This window comes from Arachis hypogaea, chromosome 9 (genome assembly GCF_003086295.3).
Source record: "Arachis hypogaea cultivar Tifrunner chromosome 9, arahy.Tifrunner.gnm2.J5K5, whole genome shotgun sequence".
In the NCBI taxonomy this organism is placed as follows: domain Eukaryota; kingdom Viridiplantae; phylum Streptophyta; class Magnoliopsida; order Fabales; family Fabaceae; genus Arachis; species Arachis hypogaea.
This window is the reverse complement of record NC_092044.1, coordinates 100238246-100247064: the sequence shown is the minus strand read 5'-3', so window position 1 is coordinate 100247064 and position 8819 is coordinate 100238246.

The following is an 8819-nucleotide window of genomic DNA, read 5'->3' as shown; positions in this document are numbered from 1 at the left end:
ACACTTAACACACATATCACGGCATCGAATGGTAATAAGAGGGGATTTAAACAAAGCAAATTTAAGGCCAAAGAAGCATGTTCTCAATCATAGCATAAAGTTAGGAAGGGAAAATGTAAAACCATGCAAATAGTATGAATAAGTATGCAAATGCTTGATAAAAACTACTCAAATTAGCATAAGATAAACCATAAAATAGTGGTTTATCAATCTCCCCACACTTAAATATTAGCATGTCCTCATGCTAAGCTCAAGGAGACAAAAGAAATGAATGGGGGAAAGTAAGACTCATGAAAATGCAACCTATATATGAATGCAACTATATACTAAGATGGTTCTATCTACCTGGTCAAAAGTAAACAAGTTTTTCAAGATAAAAATAGATCAGATTCCACTAATTCAAATCATACAATAAAAGACAAGTAAACTTGTAAGAAGATAGCTCATGAAAGCAAGAAACATAGAATTAAGCATTGAACCCTTACTGATAGTGTATATGCACTCTAATCACTCAAGTGTATAGGATAATCCACTCTAGTCTTCTCTAGTCATGCTTTCTAAACTTTGTTCTTCACCTAACCAATCAACAAGTATTTAATGTACCAATGCAAACATCATGAGGTCTTTTTAGGGTTGTAATGGGGCTAAGGTAAGGGTGAGGATATATGTATGGCTAAGTGAGCTATAATATGAATCTTTGACTATCCTAAGCTTTCACCTAACAAACACACATATTCTATAACTCTAAAATCATGCCTAGCTATCCATAATTCTCACTTTTGTATCACATACTCATGTACCAAATATTTCTTTTGATTTTATCACATATGCATTGACCTTTCATTAAACTTAACATTGGGATAATTTTGTCCCCTATTTATTTATTTATTATATATATATTTTTTTTCTTTTTTTTCTTTTTCTTTTTTTTTGAAAATATAAAAGTAAACATAACATATCAATGCATATGGATTTTTTTGAATTTTTCTGGTCTCACAGGAGTAGGCACCCAAATTTTCAATATTTAAATAAAGTAGAAACATAACACATTCCCTATTAACCCAGGTTTCCCACAGTTTTCCCACACTTAGTTGACACACAATCTCTATCTTAAACTAACCAAAGATTCAAGGGGATAATTAAGCTAAGCAAAGATTCAAGGGGATAATTAATTATTTTTCTGCTTAAGCCTAGTGATGTGGTAAAATACAGAACAAATGGGGATTAAAAGGCTCAAAGTGACTAACAAAGGTAAGTGGAATGGTAGACTATTTGGGATAAGTGAGCTAATAACAAATGATGGCCTCAAGCATATGCAAGCATATAAATACACTAAACATTGGACATCTAGGATGAAACAAAATATAGATTACAATCATAGAGAAGTAAACACACAAGAATAAATTTTTATGGTTAAATAATGTAACCATTTAATTAAGCTCAAATCTCACAGGTTGTGTGTTCTTTAGCTCTAAACCATGTTCCAAATACAATCTTCAAACAAGTTTAACACAAATTTTTCAATTTAAATTAGAGAAATATTATAAAAAGGGTCTTGAAAAGAAACTCATTACTTTAACCAAGCAATGGTAAAATATGCACAAAATCAAGAAAATATACAATCAAACATGTAAATGCAACAATGAACTAATAAAAAAATAAGACATTGGTATTGGGAAGAAAATAACTAACCCACGGAGATCGGTATCGACCTCCCCACACTTAAAGATTTCACCGTCCTCGGTGCATGCTGAGATGTGCAAGTGGACGGGTTGCTATACTGATGTTTTTCTCCAAAGATTGTGCAGATGGAACTTGTTTGTTGCCCATGTAAAGGTTTTCCGTTTACCTTTCTCGGTGGCCATCCTGAAAGAAGAGGAAAAAGAAGAAAAGTAACCCAGGAATAAAGAGAAGAAAATAAATAAAGTATGGGTGGGTTAATGCCAAATAATGGGGATTTCAATTACATGGTAGCTACAACATGCAAGTGAGAAAATAATAGAAGCACATGGCATACCAGTAGTGCAAAATTTGCAACAAAGGGGAGGAGTGTGGGTAATGAAAGACAGTGTAAGTTCATGTCAATACAAAAAGAATACAGGTATCATAAAAGAATAGCATTGACTTATGAATAATAATACCCAATCAGAATAAAATAAGTCATGAAGCACCAGAAAAATTCAAGAAAAAGATGCAATACTTGAATAAGAAAATTTTAACACCAGTTGAAAAATAATAAATTTAGAAAAGAAAATAAAAATATGCACAAAATTAAAATGCAATGAATGAAAGTATGCAGATAAATTAAGTAAAATAGAATGAAAGAAAAGAAGGATGAAAAGTTAAAGAGATGAAGAAAAAGAAAGTAAGAATGGAGGAAAAAAGAAGGAGGGAAGATAGAAGAAAAGAGAAAGGAATGAAAAACGGGACGCAACGTGCGCGCGGGCATCACGCGGAAGCGTGAAAATTGAATTGGCCATTCGACGCGTAAGCGTCGCCCACGGTCTGAAAGCGAAGTGGGTGCACGCGTCAGGGACGTGTACACGTGGGTTGATTTTGTGCCTATAGCACAGTACCAGCCCCACACCATCAAAACTCTTTGCCTATACCTCCATTTACGCCGATTTCCTCATCCACGCGTACGCGTCGATCACGCGTACGCGTGGAGTGACAAAATTGCAAACGACGCGCACGCGTTCATGATCAAGTCTGTGCGCAACGCACACTTCCGGCTACACTCCCGCGTAACTTTTTGTTCAATATTTATTTTTTTCATGCACATACATATGACGCGTACGCATCAGCGACGCTTGCGTGTCGTGTGCCGTTTTTTGTTTTTTTTTTATTTTTATTATGCAGAATACAAAATGCAGAATGCAGATGAATATGCAAAAATTATGAATGAACACTAAGGAAAATAAAATAAACTAAGACCAAGGATAAAAAGGAACGATTATACCATGGTGGGTTGTCTCCCACCTAGCACTTTTGGTTTAAGTCCTTAAGTTGGACGTTTGGTGAGCTCCTTGTCATGGAGGCTTGTGCTTGAACTCATCCAGGAATATCCACCAATGTTTGTAATTCCAATGGCCTCTGGGATCCTAAACTAGGCGCAAAGAGCCTTCAAGCAAGTTAAAACAAGTGACAAGGCTCCAAGAGTGTTGATTGCTAGATTGAATTCCGGGGTCCCAAACCTTGCTTTTGCACCCGTCTTCTTGTTGATCATCATTGTTCCAACCGGGTGGCAAGCAATTTGAATTCTCACTGAAGTGTCCAAACAACTTCCTAGACCCATTCAATCGAGCTTTACACCAATCCTTGCACTTCAACTTGGAGTGTGCAACCATAATGAACCTTGCATGACAACTCTTACATCTAACCATCTCCCTCTCACTCTTAAAGTCACAAAGAGCTCTAAGTTGATCATCCGTCTCAAGTAAACCATATTCAAGTGGGAAAGTAAAGGTCAATGATAAGAACTTTACCCACTTGAATGTTGTGTTGGATGGTAATGGCTTTGGGAGAGGTGTTTCCAATGGTCTTGCAAGCTCCATTCCCTTGTGCTCTTTTTTGAATTCTTCCATCTCTTTGCAAGCCTCTCCAACTTCAATATCAACATCTTCCTCTTGGTAGCTTTCTTCCAATTCAATCTCTTCTTCACTGTTTACCAAGGGCATGGGAGGTTGTGCTTCTTCTTCCTTAATCTCCATATCTTGATCAACCTCTGTAAAGTCTTCAACCATGATATGTTTTGGAGGTTGTACATCTTTCTCAACATCAACATCAAATACCTTGGAAGGAGGCTCTATGACTTGACTTTCCCATGGCGGTTCCGCATCTCCTAAGTCTTCAACCACTTCCTCTTCTTTGACAATTTCTGTTTTCTCTAATTGTTCCAATACAAAGTCATGATGCTCAATGTCCACTGGAGTTTCTAGCTTCTCATTCATGTTGCGTTCTTCAGTAGATTTTCCACATGAAGCTGTGGAAGTTCCTTGAGTGTCCGAATGTCGGGAAGCTAATTGATTTATCGCTTGCTCCAGTTGATGAAAGGTTGTATGAAATTGATCCACTGTTTCCTTGAGACGATCCTTTGAGTCTTGTTGTGCTCGGCTATCATAAGTAGGATCATAGTGCTCTTGGATTGATGGATATGGACATGGTGTATATGGAAGTGGTGGTTCTTGGGAGTAATTGGGTTGGAATTAGGGTGGCTTTATGTATGGTTCATATGGCTCATAAGGTGGCTGGTATGGTGGATGATGGTTCGGGTCATATGGAGGTGAATGGTGAAAAAGGGACTTGTGAGTAGGGTGGTTCAGAGTTATGTTGAGGAGGTGGTTCATAAGCATATGGTGGGGCTTGTTGGTAACTACAAGGGGGTCCACTATATCTATCATCTTGGTACGCACCTCGGAATGGCTCTTGACCATAGTAATTTGGTGGAGGTTGGTTGTCACAAAAAGGTCCACCATAACTATTGTCTTGGTATGCATCATAGAATGGTTGTTGGTTATAGCGCATTGGAGGGGGTTGTTGCCAAGATGGTTGATACAAATCATTGTGGCTCCTCCCATCTTTGATTCTTCCAACCTTGATGCCTATTCTTATTATAGCTTCCATTCCTCACAACAACATTGGAACCAAACTTAAAGCCAGAAGGGTGAGAATTCATAGTAATTAATAAAAATTAAAAATAAAAACAAATAAACAAGCAAAAGCAAATATTTACAATAATCAATAATAAGGCACACGTTTGTAATTCTCCGGCAACGGCACCATTTTGACGAGAGAACTTTTGCCGGTAAAGAATTTCATAGAAATAATCACGTTGTAAGTATAATTCCTAAACCAATAGAGAATCTTTTCGTACAAAAGTTTTGGTTGTCACTAAAGCAAACACAATAAAATTTATAACCGAAGTATTGAAACCTCGGGTCATCTCTCAAGGAATTGCAGGGAGGTGTATTTATTATTGGTTATGGAAACAGGTATATTTTTGGGTTTTGAAATAGGGAACGGGAAAATAAATTGGCAATAAAGTAAACTAATTATCATGAAAACCATTGCAATGTATAAGAACTGGAACATCCTAGTTATCCTTATCAGGTGTGACGAAAATTGTTTATTACTCCTACTTAGTTAACCCTTACTAAAAAAAGGAAAGTCAAGTAGACTAATCAATTTAATTCTTCAAGTCCTAGTCAACTCCTATGGAAAGACTAGCTTTAAAGGGATCCAAATCAATCAGCAAATCTCAATTTTCAATCAACAGCTGAGTTTGATAACTCAAGTGTCACCAATTACTCAACCAAAGCAAATGGAGAAAAAATCCAAATTATTTATATCATAAATAGAAGAAAGCAATCATAAATTTGAAATACCTCAAATTGCATTAAATAAAGAAAATCAAATCTAACATGGAGTTCATAAATCAAATTGGAAAAATAAACGAACTAAAGTCATAGAATAGATAAAAGTAGAAGAGAAACTAAATTAAAGAAACATTGAACCTAGAATGAAGAAGAAGTAAACCTAACCTAAGAGAAATCCTAAATCCTAAATCTTAAGAGAGAGGAGAGAGCCTCTCTCTCTAGAAAACTACATCTAAAACCTAAAATTGTGTGAATTATGAATGTTGTCTCTATGAATGGATGCATTCCCCCACTTTATAGCCTCTAATATGTGTTTTTTGGTCGAAAACTGGGTCAAAAACAGCCCCAGCGATTTCTGATACGTCCAGCACGCGGCAAAGTCACGCGTACGCGTCGTCCACGCGTACGTTTGGATTGAGTTTTCTCCAGGTCACGCGTGCGCATTATCTACGCGTGTGCGTCGCCTATCTTTAGAGCAGCTATGACAAATTATATATCATTGCGAAGCCCAGATGTTAGCTTTTCAACGCAACTGAAACCGCGTCATTTGGACCTCTGTAGCTCAAGTTATGGTCGATTTAGTACCAAGAGGTCAGACTGGACAGCTTTAGCAGTTCATTCAGTTTCTTGTATTCCTTCCACTTTTGCATGCTTCCTTTCCATCCTCTAAGCCATTCCTGCACTGTAATCTCTAAAAACACTTAACATACATATCACGGCATCGAATGGTAAAAAGAGGGGATTTAAACATAGCAAATTTAAGGTCAAAGAATCATGTTCTCAATCATAGCACAAAGTTAGGAAGGGAAAATGTAAAACCATACAAATAGTATGAATAAGTGTACAAAGGCTTGATAAAAACCAATCGAATTAGTACAAGATAAACCATAAAATAGTAGTTTATCATTGAATTTGGTGCGGCTACCTATATCATTCTCAAGTCGTACTGTTGGTTTTTTTTTTCTTCCATTGTTGTTTGACATGTTTATGTTTTTAATTTTATTTGTATAATAATTATTATCTTTTTTATTGTTATCTTTTGGATTTTGCTTTTGATTGTGCTTTGTTAAGTTGTTGCAACTTTGTGCATAGTATGTTTAACTTTGTTAGTATATCCAATCAGAAATTTGTAATCTATTGAAAGAAAACTCAAGTAGTGATAGAATAAACTAATACCTCTTGTAAGGTTAGAATTATAATATAGGAGTTCTTTTATAATCTATATATTATGTAATTTATGATCTATTATCTATAATCTGTAATCAACAATTTTGTAATAGTGTGATACTAGGAGCTCTTCTTTCTTTATTGTTTATTGATTATGGAATTTTAAATTGTAATTTTCTTTTAGTATGAGAGTGAATATGTCTTGTTCAAACTGGTTTCTTGGTTGCTCAGAATTTTTTTATGAAGTTAACATTAGATTGTCAAGTTTGATTTAGTTATATAATTTCTGTAAAAATTTATATAATTTTTCTACAAGCATAGAGGGATAATCAGGCAATTGAAGATTGAGGAATTTTCAGATTTATTGTTTGAGTTGTAACAACTTTGTGGCAGAGCGTTGTAACACTCTAACTATCAAAATATCACGCTTCCGGCTGCGCCACTTTGATAGCTCGGATATTACGACGACTTTTAAAATATTTAATACTAAAATATGAGCATGTTTAAAACTTAAAACCGAATATTCAAAATTTCTATCCATACGTTACAGTACAGATTACAATATATATATATATATATATATATATATATATATATATATATATATATATATATATATATATATATATATATATATACAAACTTCACATATCAAAACTCCTATCTCTCTTCTAAAAGTTGCTAGAAATAAAGGCGAGGGAAAAATAAAAACTAAGATAATACAAAATAATGTCGAATAAACAGAAAATGAATATAACTCTTTTGAAGCTCCGTCGCCCATATCCTGAAAAGAGAAAAACCTGTAAAGAAGTGAGAACATCGTCCTCGAAAGGGTTCTCATTATAGGGTTAAAGAATTGCTATAATAAGATAGGAGAATAAAACAGTTTTTAATGAACAGTGATTAATAACCGCCTTATGCTTCTTTTCAAAACCAAAGATTTAATATTCAAAATCCAAAATCCTTTCTAAAAGGGAAAGCTGTTAATTTCTCAAAAATCTAAAAGCTTTTTTAAAAGTTTTTTCTAGACAGCATGAATGATCAAACTGTTCCAAGCATAGGTTCATTAAGTCTATGCTGAACCAGTTTAGTTTTTCATACTTTTCTAAACCAAAAGCACAAACCAAACACAGCTTTCAGCCCATCTCATAATCAACCACGGCCCTAGGCCCAAGCAACTCAATCAACAACCAATTCATCACAATCCAACCAATTTTCAGTCACAAACATAAGTAAGAAGGTTCAAACACAATCAAGCAGTTATATCAAGTAGAGCAATTAGCAATTAAACATAACTATTCACATAGGCAAACAAATTACAATATGCACACCCAAACAATGTCATATAAATGCATATGATGCATGCGTGTCCTACTGGCCATGAACTCATGCGTCGGTTATGTTGCCAGACCCGACTCGGATAAGCAGGATTAAACCACCATCCTTATCCGTAGGTTCCACAAGCAAGTGAGACTAAACCACCACTCCTTGCCCAGAACACGCAAGCGGGATTAAACCACCGTCCTTGCCAAATAATTTATTAATATGTGAGTGGGATAACACCACCATCCTCACTGCAGGTAGGATAAAACCAACATCCCTGCACAACGGTTTACGCACTGAGCAAGCGGGATTACGCCACCATCCTTGCCAGGCCAAAAACCCTCTTCATATTCTCAATAACACCCACAATCAAACAGACTCAAAATCTTATTGCAATAATCATTCTTGGCTCACTTTCAAATAACAAACGTATTCAGTTCACATCTTGCCAAGAACCACTTTTCTTAAGTAAATTTTCTTTGAAAAACTTCCAAACAACTTCATAACCAAGCCAAATTCAAAATGTCTTTTGAAAGACTCAAAACCCACTAAACTCACCCAAAGGTACTTCTTTAACCAAACTTCAAAACATAGGCCCCTTCATATTTAAATCAATCGGGAAACAAACTTTTCTTAAACAACTTAAACTCGAAACACCAATTTCTTAATAAATCAAGAACCAATTAATAAAACCTCTCAAATCCAAATCCATTTCTAAATCACATTTTAAAACAGAATCTAAATTTTCATGAAAATTCGGTAGCATCTTCCCTAAAACTTTGACTTTACCACCCTTCCGGGTCCCAACCAAACCAATCCTCAACCCCTTTCCAATGGGTTCAAGACCAAATCATTTTTCAATAAAACCAAATTCAAACTTTCAAATATTAAAGATCACTTCAAATCAAAACAATCAGAAACCTCCATTTAACAAAATCAGTTATTATTTCAATT